Source organism: Montipora capricornis, chromosome 11 (genome assembly GCF_036669925.1).
Source record: "Montipora capricornis isolate CH-2021 chromosome 11, ASM3666992v2, whole genome shotgun sequence".
NCBI classification, from domain to species: domain Eukaryota; kingdom Metazoa; phylum Cnidaria; class Anthozoa; order Scleractinia; family Acroporidae; genus Montipora; species Montipora capricornis.
Window position 1 is genome coordinate 7,227,949 of NC_090893.1, and position 14,870 is coordinate 7,242,818.

Below are 14,870 nucleotides of genomic sequence, written 5' to 3' on the forward strand. Positions count from 1 at the left end.
GATCTATTAAATTACTTCAAATAATAGGCATGTTCTAAAGGAGGATGTCAATTTACGACAAGAGGAAATCTACTTCTCTCTAACTTCTAAAGTCAACATTCAACCAAGTTAAGTAATGCTGACGTTAGAGAAGAGAGAAAAATAGAACTCAGAGAAAATGAAGAGATGATATGTTTTCAACGGTGCTTTTGCTCGAATTCATTCAAGCATGACTGATTATCCAAGATGGCGATCAACAAACAGAAACAATGAGACGGAACCCCTAAAAGATATTTTAAAGGAGGGTGTCAATTTATGACAAGAGGAAATCTACTTCTCTCTAACTTTTAAAGTCAACATTCAACCAAGTTAAATAATGCTGGCGTTAGAGAAGAGAGAAAAATCGAAGTACCCAGAGAAAATGAAGAGATGATATGTTTTCAACGGTGCTTTTGCTCGAATTCATTCAAGCATGACTGATTATCCAAGATGACGATCAACAAACAGAAACGATGAGACGGAACCCCTAAAAGATATTTTAAAGGAGGGTGTCAATTTATGACAAGAGGAAATCTACTTCTCTCTAACTTTTAAAGTCAACATTCAACCAAGTTAAATAATGCTGACGTTGGAGAAGAGAGAAAATTGAAGTACTCAGAGAAAATGAAGAGATTATATGTTTTCAACGGTGCTTTTGTTCGAATTCATTCAAGCATGACTGATAATCCAAGATGACGATCAACAAACAGAAACGATGAGACGGAAACCCCTAAAAGATATTTTAAAGGAGGGTGTCAATTTATGACAAGAGGAAATCTACTTCTCTCTAACTTTTAAAGTCAACATTCAACCAAGTTAAATAATGCTGGCGTTAGAGAAGAGAGAAAAATCGAAGTACCCAGAGAAATGAAGAGATGATATGTTTCAACGGTGCTTTTGCTCGAATTCATTCAAGCATGGACTGATTATCCAAGATGGACGATCAACAAACAGAAACGATGAGACGGAACCCCTAAAAGATATTTAAAGGAGGGTGTCAATTTACGACAAGAGGAAATCTACTTCTCTCTAACTTTTTAAGTCAACATTCAACCAAGTTAAATAATGCTGACGTTAGAGAAGAGAGAAAAATCGAAGTACCCAGAGAAAATGAAGAGATGATATGTTTTCAACGGTGCATGACTTGGGAATACTCGGAAAAAAAACAAGTGTTTCTTTGAAGGAGTCAAACTTGCGACCTTCCCATTACTGCCTAGGATGCTCTACTATGCTATAAGAGACCGAGATAGCTTTGTAAAAGATAAAAAGTCTCTTAGAGCAGAATGGAGGGGATTCTCTTACTTGGAATGGCTTTTCAGTTGGGTGTCAAAAGTAATTTTGCAATTAAGTTGATCTTTCTGATTGGCCAAAATATCTTAAGCTTCGTTAACCTTAAAGAAATCGTGACTTGCTGTTCTTCATTACGTCGCACTTGGCGCCGATCGACTAGACACGCTTTCTTCCATTTCTCATAAGCAATCGTCGTGTTTTAATTGATTTGAACAATTTTACAAGACGTCATCACAGCATTTGGTTTACACAGACAGTTTTAAAATATGACATAACATTGGTTTCTTATGCATTTTTCAAAAAGAATTGTAATCATTTAATTAGTTTTGAGCGAGATCTTAAACACGAAGACGCACTTTAAAGGGGGTCGCTTGACGCTCTGCTTTTGCTCGAATCCATTCAAGCATGACTGATTATCCAAGATGACGATCAACAAACAGTAAAAATGAGACGGAACCCCTAAAAGATATTTCCAACTGGAGACGAAGGAAAGAGGAACTATAAAAAAAAGAGCAGCAGATAACATCTCATAACACATTAAGGACACATTGCTATTAGTCGATTTTTTGTTCGCAAATTATCACAGAGCTCTGTATGGGACCACGGTTAAATTTTCTCATGGTCTAAGGCACCAAGCCTTTTATAGCGCGTCTTCGCGTTTAAAATTCTATGTTGGGATAATTTTATTTATTGTAGCATCTGAAAGTCTTATATAGAAATGTTATTTTTTCCTTCTATAATGACTTCAAAAATAAACTTGTTGGCCAGCTTCAGCATTCCGCATCCTTCAGATTTTATCGCCTGCATGATATAATCTCTGATTTGTTGCGGTGAATGACCTTGTTACCAGTCTCCTCTCGATCGCCAGGGAAGTTTAATTGGAATGTTACTTGGTCCCTTTTCTGATCTCTTGCTTGAGCTTGACTGAAGCATCTGAAAAATTGAATGAGAACCAGGTTCAAAATATTATTTAAACCAGGATTACCAGCCATTTGGCTGTTTTGGAAAAAATTCGAATCACCGTTTCTTTGACAATTTGAGGTGTTTTGCATCGCGATCTTTTTGGTATAATAATCCTCTATAATTCAAATACAGTAGTTATGGTTGTGCCACTTTAAATACATTACACTGCAAAATTTATCACTGGATTACACTTGGCATTCTGAGTTTTTCGAACAGCAGTTGACTGTCAAAGACTGAGAGGTCCCACTGTATACAAGTACAGAAATTTAAGGGATGTTGTTGGTTTTAGAAAAATAGACTTACATTACAGAATGTCAAGGCGTTTCTGAGTTCAATTTTCTTAGAAGCTTTCAGATAGACTGCGTGTTAATCACTTTTACGATGGAAATTAGTTTTATCTGTACTTAATACTTGAACGAGAAATAGCGTTTTCGTTTTTGGGACATTAAACGAGAGAGCAGTTTCAACTGAGCGTTCATCACGCTATTTCGAAAGCAATGGAAGTTAAGATACATATCCTTCTCAGTGACTAGCATCATCAAACCAGCCAGCCCTTGAGAAAAGCCAGGTTAAACTCAAGTGACCAGTTTTTTGCATTGTAGTTTTGTAAACGGCTTTCCGTTAAAAAGGCGATTTTCGTGGCTTCTGTGACCCTGTGACAGTCAAAACTGAGTTTCGTCAAAGAAAAAAGTGTTTAAAAATTGAAGCTTACCCGCCAAAGGTTTCTTTTTCTTTTGCAATATGCTGGGTTGTAGCTACAATAATTGCTGTTCCAAAAAGTTGAAGCTACTTCATCGATCACCAACAAGCTCACTAACACAACAATCAGTGTCATCTTTAAGAAACAGGGAGACCGCTCCGACATGATTATGACTCTTGCAGGTTTCAACAGCTAGGAGAAATTCGCTTCTGTTTTGCGGAAAATCAAGACGCTGTTCATCATTTTATATCCATTCACGACACCTGCCTGTTTAGCGGAAATGACCACTTTGAAAGGGATGGTATTTGATACAAATACTCTCCACTGGAAACAAAGGCCTGTTAATGCATTAACTTATTCACCACATTCTAATGAAAGGCCAGCCGTCCGGCTTATGTGGGAAAAATTGAGTAATTTTCAGCGGGAAAGATAAAGTGTCATAGTTTTGTCAGTTTTTTGAGCCAGAGTTTCCAGTTTTAAAAACGGCCAGTTAAATTAAGTTTTTAAGTTCTATAAAAATTGATTTCATTTTGGTCTCGCAATTGGTAGCCTCAATGCAATAACCTGTTCTTTAGGAAGGGAAAAGGAAAACTATCTAATTTCCCTTGCTATAGAAAAGACAAAGTTTGATTGGAGAAAAAAAATCACGAAAACTGATTGAAGTGGGGCAAATAATTAGGTAGCAGCTGCAAGAATTGTTTGTCAAAGGATCAGAAGCTATTAAATCTAAGAATCACTGACGTCTTTCTAGCTAAAAGAAAACTGAATTCTCCTTTAAGTTTTACAATGCTTCAGTGTACCCCACGCTTATTTACTAAAGGTCATTGTCCGCAATAAAAGCGTGCCTACTTGTTCAGTTTTAACTGATTCTTTTTTTTTTTAGATAATACTTTTGAAGTAACTGTGCGTGCCAATTTTGAGCTGGTAATTTATTTAATGGGTTCAAATAATTCTTGGCTGTCACATTACCTGAAGACTGTGCAGAGTTGATCACAGATCCACTTAAGGTGTTCGATTCGTTCTCTGTCTTTGTTGAACCCATAAGTTACCAGAGAATTTTCCATTTGGTTTCAGTGTTCTACATAACAGCACACTTGGTAAATATTATTTTAGAGATGCAGCTCACTTTGATTTCTGCTCGACGGGCGACAGATTGTTGTCGAAGTCCATTACTCGTCGCTTTTGAGATTCCAGGTGTTGGTTTTCACCGCCTGCGTAGTTTATCCAACTGACTTGTTTAAGGATCCAGTAAAACGCCATTCGCGTTACATGACTTTCGACGCCATTGCAGGCTAAGTTAATGATTCTACTGTGTCCACCAGAGAAATCTACGCAGTTCCACTACCCTCTCGATCCTAAGAAAATACGCGCAGAAGGCTCTATGCACAAAGATACCACTTACCAGGGGAGTGACAGGCAAGACTTTTACCGACACGGAAGAAAAAAAAAAATAACACCGAACAAATGCCCTCCATTTCTAGACTGGGATTGCCTGCGGCAACCCAGTAAAAAACGACGAAATTAAAGACAGATTCCGACTGGGTTTGCGGCAACCCAGTAAAAAGCCGATTCTGGGAACGAGAATGGTGGGCACTTTGACACGTTCATCGCCTGTATTTTTTGACAAAGGTGGTAGTTGAGGAGGATTAGGGGACACTTCATGACGCTTATACCTCACACATCTCATTACCCGCAATCTTCTCGACTTTCCCAATCCATTTGACACCATTTTATGGACGGTGCCTACTATTGTTATTGCTCATACGTTATGCGCATCTCAAGACACTCGGGTTGCTATGGGTGATGCTTACTAATACAGGGTTATTTTAATTTGCGCGGCTTAAAACTATGTGGAATGCATAATTAAGCTTCAATCTGGAAAACAACGCCTTACATCGCTTTGTATTTTGAAGCTTTTTACAAACATTGTTGATTAACTATGTTTGAAAAATGCGTGGTTACCCCCCATTTTCTTTTTGGTTTTCAATAATTAACAATTATTCGCCGAAGGCGGAGTGATTATCGGTGAATATTCACCGATAATCACTGAGCCTGAGGCGAATAATTGTTTTACTATAAATATACAGGTGATTATTTCAAAAAAGAGAAAAAAAAAAACATTTCAACGCGAAATCATCTTCACTTACAGTGGCAAAACGACTAGTGGCAGCCATTTTGTCCGTCGAGGTGATTATTGGCTGATAATCCGAGATAGCGAGCCACTGAGAGTGCGCGATTTTGTATAATCACCTGTGTATTTATACTAACACTTGTTAAGATCTCCTTTTTCCGCATATTTATGAACTGCGCAAAAATAGCTTTGAATTAGTAGGCACTGTCCTTAATTGTCTTAATCCGCCATCCACACAGCATTACAGTTTGTTCACTTGGAAGTGAAGTCACCTGTTAAAATCACTTGAAGTTCTCTGTGTCTCTATGATTTCTCTGAAAACGCTAAACCCTGTCCGGCCAGACCGGTCAGTTTGCAAAGAAAATGCAACAATTTGAAGGAACACTTGTATGATAATCTCTCGCATTCTTCTGGAGGAGTATATATGATTCTTGAAGTGTGTTATGGGATTGTGGAGTTTGACCTTCCAAATGCCTGGTCTGTTCGGTCAGTTCTGTAAAGTGGAAAGCGTCAGTTAGATTAAATGCGCAAGAACGAAACGTAACATAACTTCTTTACATGAAAAAGTTGACGTAACGGCAGTTTTTGTGCGATTGCGGAGTGTGGCATTAACATTCTGTATCCTCAGGATTCACAAGGAGAAGTTGCCACTGGAAAGAGATTTTAGCTGATTTTCAAATGTGGCTTTAGAGGGTCGGTGGTCGATTGATCAAGTATCACGACGGTAGCTACCATACTTAATTAAATTTCGAGATGCTCCTTTCGGATAAAATAAGCAGATACCCTTCCTCAAAAGGAAGGACAATGCCGGGCAAATTTCAATATTCAGAGACTAATGTGTATTGATGAACAATGCAACAATAATGGGGTAATCGCCATTCTTACGAAAAACACGTCAGTTGACAAACCCTGTCGTGAATTTGCCATCCATTGGCTTACAAATATGTTATGAAATACCACCTCTCCTTCTCTTTCCGAGTGCGGAAAGGCCTAGATAGAAAAATGGTGAAACTCTTCGTCGAAAATTCTGCGGCATTTACACGCAAACGGGAACCAATTTGGGTGGACACCGGTATTAACCATTGATGGCACGCAGAGAGCTGCTGTGGTCTAATGATGACCTAATTTGTTTCTTCCATGAAGATGCGTTTTAAAGCCGCCTGATTAGATCGTCGTTCAGGGCACTCCTCTCCCCACCCACAGCCATTTCTTTCAGTCGTATCATGAAATGAGGCTTTCAGTCAAGCAAGACTGTCAAGCCACAGGATATAATTTGGGATAAAAAGTAAACATGCAGGCAGTCACAGGAAGGGCTTCTTGGAGCCAACTTGTGATTTCAAGAGATCATCCAGAAGCGTACTACGTCCATGCTAGGTATACATCGTGGCATAAAAAGCAACTTTAGATAATTTCTTGATAAGTCTCTTGATCTCAAAGGTAATAATTAATTATGTATGGTTTATAATTGGTCGGATAGGTCTGCTTTGGCGGGAAAATCAGTCTCGATCTCCTTAGATCTTTCCTGGGGACCGTTTCTTGAAAGTCCCGCAAGTTTCCGGGCCATTTTCGAGTATCGCAAACTCTCCTGTATCTTGAGAACGGAGGGTTTTTCAGTCATCAAACTCCACAATGATTTTGTTTTTTGTTATGTTGAAAAGATTTTCAAAGATCAGCTTATCAAAACACGTGGATTGCAGTTTCGTCTCCTTGAAAACATGTTAAAAAGACCAGCTTTTTAAAATAAGCGGATCGCAGTTTCACAAATGGCTATATGGCCCGAAACGTTTTCGGAACTATCAAGACACGGGTCACTGTGGTTCGGAAAGAGCCAAAGATCATTACTGTCGATGCTGACCGAAAGAATAGCGGGTTCTGGTGATAAGAATGTCTTGTGGCTTAGTCAGCCGGAAGAGTTTGTTCTACTTTCTCGAAATGACAGACCTAGGGCGACAGTCTTTATCCGTAGACGTTCTCTGCTCACTGGATCCCTCACCCATCGAAGAGCACATTTCACTAATCATAAATCACAGAGCAAAAAATGCCTTAATGATAAGAATTTTCATCGGAGTGAGTGAATTTGTAGCCGTTCCTAATGAGTAAGTTCTCGTTCTCAATTCTGACGGATCGAATCCCCATCATGCTCTCTGAGGACGATAAAGGCCTTGAAAGGCATGAAAGTTGTTTGCAAAAATAAGTGTATCTTTCCTCTCGAAAAGTAGTAGCATCAAGAAGTCCATTCTTATCTTAAGACTTCCAAAAGGGCACGTAAATTCATATACGCAGGCTCGTGAAATTCTGACCGGTTCCATTACAAATCAAAAAAATTCTAAATAATATGAGTTCTTTTTTCAATGCTTTCAAGTGAACTTGGTCTTTCTTTTCGCGTTTATTCCGTTTCGACGAACCCGAGGCCAGAAAAATAGACCTTTTAAGAGATATCTATTAAATTACTTCAAATAATAGGCATGTTCTAGGAGGGAGGAGGATGTCAATTTACGACAAGAGGAAATCTACTTCTCTCTAACTTCTAAAGTCAACATTCAACCAAGTTAAATAATGATGACGTTAGAGAAGAGAGAAAAATCGAAGTACTCAGAGAAAATGAAGAGATGATATGTTTTCAACGGTGCTTTTGCTCGAATTCATTCAAGCATGACTGATTATCCAAGATGACGATCAACAAACAGAAACGATGAGACGGAACCCCTAAAAGATATTGTAAAGGAGGGTGTCAATTTACGACAAGAGGAAATCTACTTCTCTCTAACTTTTAAAGTCAACATTCAACCAAGTTAAATAATGATGACGTTAGAGAAGAGAGAAAAATAGAAGTACCCAGAGAAAATGAAGAGATGATATGTTTTCAACGGTGCTTTTGCTCGAATTCATTCAAGCATGACTGATTATCCAAGATGGCGATCAACAAACAGAAACGATGAGACGGAACCCCTAAAAGATATTTTAAAGGAGGGTGTCAATTTATGACAAGAGGAAATCTACTTCTCTCTAACTTTTTAAGTCAACATTCAACCAAGTTAAATAATGCTGACGTTGGAGAAGAGAGAAAAATGGAAGTACTCAAAGAAAATGAAGAGATGATATGTTTTCAACGGTGCTTTTGCTCGAATTCATTCAAGCATGACTGATTATCAAAGATGACGATCAACAAACATAAACAATGAGACGGAACCCCTAAAAGATATTTTAAAGGAGGGTGTCAATTTACGACAAGAGGAAATCTACTTCTCTCTAACTTTTAAAGTCAACATTCAACCAAGTTAAATAATGCTGACGTTAGAGAAGAGAGAAAAATCGAAGAACCCAGAGAAAATGAAGAGATGATATGTTTTCAACGGTGCATGACTTGGGAATACTCGGGAAAAAAAACGAGTGTTTCTTTGAAGGAGTCAAACTTGCGACCTTCCCATTACTGCCTAGGATGCTCTACTATGCTATAAGAGACCGAGATAGCTTTGTAAGAGATAAAAAGTCTCTTAGAGCAGAATGGAGGGGATTCTCTTACTTGGAATGGCTTTTCAGTTGGGTGTCAAAAGTAATTTTGCAATTAAGTTGATCTTTCTGATTGGCCAAAATATCTTAAACCTCGTTAACCTTAAAGAAATCGTGACTTGCTGTTCTTCATTACGTCGCACTTGGCGCCGATCGACTAGACACGCTTTCTTCCATTTCTTCATAAGCAATCGTCGTGTTTTAATTGATTTGAACAATTTTACAAGACGTCATCAGAGCATTTGGCTTACACAGACAGTTTTAAAATATGACATAACATTGGTTTCTTATGCATTTTTCAGAAAGAATTGTAATCATTTAATCAGTTTTGAGCGAGATCTTAAACACGAAGACGCACTTTAAAGGGGGTCGCTTGACGCTCTGCTTTTGCTCGAATTCATTCAAGCATGACTGATTATCCAAGATGACGATCAACAAACAGTAACAATGAGACGTAACAAGATATTTCCAACTGGAGACGAAGGAAAGAGGAACTATAAAAAAAAGGGCAGCAGATAACATCTCATAACACATTAAGGACACATTGACATTAGTCGATTTTTTGTTCGCAAATTATCACAGAGCTCTGTATTGGGACCACGGTTAATTTTTCTCATGTTCTAAGGCACCACGCCTTTTATAGAGCGTCTTCGCGTTTAAAATTCTATGTTGGGATAATTTTATTTACTGTAGCATCTGAAAATCTTATATTGAAATGTTATTTTTTCCCTCTATAATTACTTCAAAAATAAACTTGTTGGCCAGCTTCAGCATTCCGCATCCTTCAGATTTTATCGCCTGCATGAGATAATCTCTGATTTGTTGCGTTGAATGACCTTGTTACCAGTCTCCTCTCGATCGCAAGGGAAGTTTAATTGGAATGTTACTTGGTCCCTTTTCTGATCTCTTGCTTGAGTTTGACTTAAGCATCTGAAAAATTGAATGAGAACCAGGTTCAAAATATTATTTAAACCAGGATTACCAGCCATTTGACTATTTTGGAAAAAATTCGAATCACCGTTTCTTTGACAATTTGAGGTGTTTCGCATCGCGATCTTTTAGGTATAATAATCCTCTATAATTCAAATACAGTAGTTATGGTTGTGCCACTTTAAATACATTACACTGCAAAATTTTTCACTGGATTACACTTAGCATTCTGAGTTTTTCGAACAGGAGTTGACTGTCAAAGACTGAGAGGTCCCACTGTACACAAGTATAGAAATTTAAGGGATGTTGTTGGTTTTAGAAAAATAGACTTACATTACAGAATGTCAAGGCGTTTCTGAGTTCAATTTTCTTAGAAGCTTTCAGATAGACTGCATGTTAATCACTTTTACGATGGAAATTAGTTTTATCTGTACTTAATACTTGAACGAGAAATAGCGTTTTCGTTATTGGGACATTAAACGACAGGGCAGTTTCAACTGAGCGTTCATCACGCTATTTCGAAAGCAATGGAAGTTAAGATACATATCCTTCTCAGTGACTAGCATCATCAAACCAGCCAGCCCTTGAGAAAAGCCAGGTTAAACTCAAGTGACCAGTTTTTTGCATCGTAGTTTTGTAAACGGCTTTCCGTTTAATAAGCGATTTTCGTGGCTTCTGTGACCCTGTGACAGTCAAAACTGAGTTTCGTCAAAGAAAAAAGTGTTTAAAAATTGAAGCTTACCCGCCAAAGGTTTCTTTTTCTTTTGCAATGTCGTGGGTTGTAGCTACAATAATTGCTGTTCCAAAAAGTTGAACCTACTTCATCGATCACCAACAAGCTCACTAACACAACGATCAGTGTCATCTTTAAGAAACAGGGAGACCGCTCCGACATGATTATGACTCTTGCAGGTTTCAGCAGCTAGGAGATATTCGCTTCTGTTTTGCGGAAAATCAAGACGCTGTTCATCATTTTATATCCATTCACGACACCTGCCTGTTTAGCGGAAATGACCACTTTGAAAGGGATGGTATTTGATACAAATACTCTCCACTGGAAACAAAGGCCTGTTAATGCATTAACTTATTCACCACATTCTAATGAAAGGCCATCCGTCCGGCTTATGTGGGAAAAATTGAGTAATTTTCAGCGGGAAAGAGAAAGTGTCATAGTTTTGTCAGTTTTTTGAGCCAGAGTTTCCAGTTTTAAAAACGGCCAGTTAAATTAAGTTTTTAAGTTCTATAAAAATTGATTTCATTTTGGTCTCGCAATTGGTAGCCTCAATGCAATAACCTGTTCTTTAGGAAGAGGAAAGGAAAACTATCTAATTTCCCTTGCTATAGAAAAGACAAAGTTTGATTGGCGAAAAAAAATCACGAAAACTGATTGAAGTGGGGCAAATAACTAGGTAGCAGCTGCAAGAATTGTTTGTCAAAGGATCAGAAGCTATTAAATCTAAGAATCACTGACGTCTTTCTAGCTAAAAGAAAACTGAATTCTCCTTGAAGTTTTACAATGCTTCAGTGTACCCCACGCTTATTTACTAAAGGTCATTGTCCGCAATAAAAGCGTGCCTACTTGTGCAGTTTTAAATTCTTTTTTTTTTCAGATAATACTTTTGAAGTAACTGTGCGTGCCAATTTTGAGCTGGTAATTTATTTAATGGGTTCCATCATATTAGACAGTCACTTTACGTATCACGTTTCAGAATTGCTACAAATTTCAGAAAACTACTGAATAAGAATTGACAATCTGTGGCAAGTAAAAATTGATTGCGCAGTGACTATTTTCCTCCGATAACTGGCTCTGCGAGTACAGGCAATTCATCGGCTTCGCTAAGCCGTCTTCCTGTCTTTATTTTTAAATGAATATCATTTCAATTTTCATTCATATTGTGCATGCAATGATGCAACAACTTATATCGCAACGCGAATAGGAAACAGTGCGTTGACAGCAACGGAACTCTGAAGACGTCATAGAGAAGGAGATTGAGGAAGTTGAACTGTGCCGATATAAGGTATACAAAATTAGCACATTGGAACTGACGCGGATTTTCTAAACCAAACATCGCAAACAATTTAGCAAGTTTCAAAAAAGCGTGAAAAAAAGTCGAGGATTAAACTGCAATGAAATCATTTTAACATGAAATCTTACGCAGTTTCAGTTAAATTTGTCGATAAATCCTTTCTAATATTCTTTCAAAAATGTTGTAAATAAATTATACATACATCTACATGCTCTTATCAAGCGTTCGTATTCTGAAATTTATTCCTCTGCAAGCTGCACATATAAGAAAATTGTTCGCTAAATGGAGAAATTAGTAAATTATGAATAAGAAGCGCAGAAGGCTATGACAGTGAAAATCATTATGAATAAGATAAACAATGACTAAGACAAACTGATATAACTCAAGTTAAGCGTTTGCAGTTTTGAACTAAGCTGGTTATTATTATTATTTTTCGTCAAGTTCCTAACTTTCTCTCAACTCGATCATTGTCCATATTATTTCGGCAGCCTCTTACCACATTTTAATGAAAGCTTCACCTATCTTATTTGGTTTACATAACGGAATATTGATGTCCAGGCCTCGGTTGTTCGAAAGGTGGATAACGCTATCATGGCACTCTAGTGGATAGCGCTATCTACCCTTCGAACAACTTGGGCTACTAGGTCTTGTTACAACCTTGGAGTGATATCTGAAAAAACGTAAACAAGAATATCGACGACGACGTGGCTATGAAACCGTTATGTAAAGGTTATAACTTCCAATTATTGAAGTCATTTCGTGATTATTCCAATTCATTTGGTATGTGTGTTTAGAGAGAAAATTTTACAATTTATCGCCGGGTTTTCAAGTTCTCTAGAGACCTCTTTCATAATGGCGGCCAAATAAAATATTCCCAGTTCTGTTTTAATACTAATAATACTTTCTACCCTCGCTAAGACGAGCAATTTGTTTCAAAATGATGGCAATAAGTCTAATTGACATGAATACAAAATAATGTGGAGGAGGTCGCCATGTATGAAGTGTTCTTTGATTATTTGCCATCGCGGCGAGGAGAAAAACGGTGAACGGAAATGTACCAAAATATAAAAAGCCCGTGCGGAGCATGCAGAGTTATTGTTTTTGATGATTAAACAAATTGTTTTGTGATAGTAGTTCTCGCTTAAGTTCTCTATTACGCGCTTTTCCTACACCCTGCCAAAATGCTATTTGGAAGTCACGTATCAGGTGGGTTCATTCCAGAGACGTAAGAAGGCTTTGAACTCTACTCTGAATGTGAACGGGATTTATTTTAGTTGAATTACCCTACTTTGTAACCCTAGAAAGAAGAAGCCGAAGAACAATCTCAAGTCTAGTTTTATTTCCTCGAATGCGTGGTGATCTGGCGTCAAGTCATGACATGGCGATTTTCTCCTGCATTGCGTGCGGTCAACTGCTGTACATGTGGAGTGGTACCCCAATCCCTCAAACTCTTAATCGCGTTGGACTAGTTAAACTATGTTTCAAGTAAGGATAAAGGGGTTTAGCTTCTAAAGAAACTGTGGCGCTGCGGCAATGGGGAACCGTACCTAAACAGAGAAATGGGTTAAGCACCTGGGTTGATATGGTAAATTGACCACCACAAAGAAATTCGGGAACTACAAAGGGCTAAGGGCTAACACTCAAAACGTCAGCTTTCGAATTTCTTTATGGTGGGCAAATTACCATATCATCCCGCTTGATAAAATTTCTGTGTCAGTTTCCAATAGTAATGCTCAAATCATTTGCGCTTTGGATCTCTTCAGTACGATTTACAGATGCGTCCCCCAGAACAGGTGATAAGCCAAAACACCGCGGACGACTTTCACAGCTCTTCTCTTGATATTTCTTAAGTTCGACGCAAAAAGTCAACTAACTTAAAACTCTGGCGAACAGCAAAGAAAATGATCATCCAAACCTCGTTTCTGTTTATCTTTTCCCCGAAAACTTATTACTTCCTAAAGTTGAAAACTACTTCCTGTCATGAAGGAAAATCAAATAAAGAAACTCTAAAGTATTTTCTTATCTTACGGAGTCTTCTTTCATTTTAAGGTTTGAGTCTGTAGGTGAAACACACTCACACAAAAAAAAGGATATTTTTGAGCCTATAGATTAAAGATTTTCATTTGAAGGTTAATTAATCAACAAACCTAGAGAAGTTTAGAGCTATGCCTACTGCGACCTGCAAGTTGCAGCTGTTTCTTAATACTGACGTACAATCTGTAGCAACCAACGAGACGTACAATAAAATACAATTGCTAAAGGGAAATTACAGTTAGTTCATACCGATAACCTTCTTTTTCCCGAGTTTTCTTCTGCAACTCATTGGCAAAATAGCCGATTTTCACATTCTGAGATTGAACAAAGGAAACCACGATAACCTTGCAGACGACAAATATCAGGCTAAAATTTGCTTTTCGACGAAAATCAATCTGGCATATTTGATTTGAGTCTCTAGCCTCTGAACAGCTATCTGGGAAGTTCTGGAAAGAAATAACATAAGGTGTAATAGAGCGGTTTTCAAATGAGTGTCGTAAAACCAAAACCATAGTAATTACTTTAACCAATCAAAAAGGACGGAGACAATCCAGTAAACCAATCAAAACTCGAAGTAATTACTCGTAGCCGACACAAAAGGCGGGAAAATGTGCACGCGCGAGCCACAATTGGTTTTGGTTTCACTTCTGATTGGTTAAAAAAGTGGCGCGAAAACTTTGAACCAATCACCGAGTGAAGTAGATGCAAAACCAAAGTAATTCGCTAATTACTTTCGACACTCAATTGAAAACCGCTCTATAGGTTTATAATTAAGCGAAGAAATTACTTTCCTTTTTCATTTACCTGACACTATTGGGGGTATGACGAATGCCTGATGGGAATGAATGAGGAAGTCATAAGAATGTTTTTTTAATTTACATTTAGTCATGTCTTTTGCCTTAGGGTAATAAAACGCAATGCAGTTTGATTATAGTATAATTTCTTTCTCTTTCCGTCCGAGCGGACTGGCATTGCTTTCTTAGATTAGGATGTCATCGATATACGCCCTTCACAGAATGAAAACATCAGTACCCCTTTGGGCATAATAATAAACAGTACCACAGGAAAGTACTCCTCAGTAGCTTTCATTTGAATGGTCACACTTTAGGATTTCACCCACAGACTCAAAAGATAGAACCACCTTGTGCAGCATAATAAACAGCACCACAGGAAAGTACTGCTCAGTAGCTTTCATTTGAATGGTCACACTTAAGGATTTCACCCACAGACTCAAAAGATAGAACCACCTTGTGCAGCATAATAAACA

The 14,870-nt window shown here is 37.9% G+C and overlaps 2 long non-coding RNA genes across 2 annotated transcripts; both read right to left on the reverse strand.

The window, feature by feature from the left end:
- Nucleotides 1–1,474: 1,474 nt before the first annotated feature.
- On the reverse strand, nucleotides 1,475–3,241 carry LOC138023879 (uncharacterized). Its single transcript, XR_011126813.1, has 2 exons — nucleotides 2,984–3,241; nucleotides 1,475–2,241 (listed from the first exon to the last, which is right to left on the reverse strand). It is a non-coding gene; the product is annotated as an uncharacterized lncRNA (long non-coding RNA).
- Nucleotides 3,242–8,779: 5,538 nt separating this feature from the next.
- Nucleotides 8,780–11,183, reverse strand: LOC138023881 (uncharacterized). Its single transcript, XR_011126815.1, has 2 exons — nucleotides 10,285–11,183; nucleotides 8,780–9,542 (listed from the first exon to the last, which is right to left on the reverse strand). It is a non-coding gene; the product is annotated as an uncharacterized lncRNA (long non-coding RNA).
- Between the last annotated feature and the right edge of the window lie 3,687 nt (nucleotides 11,184–14,870).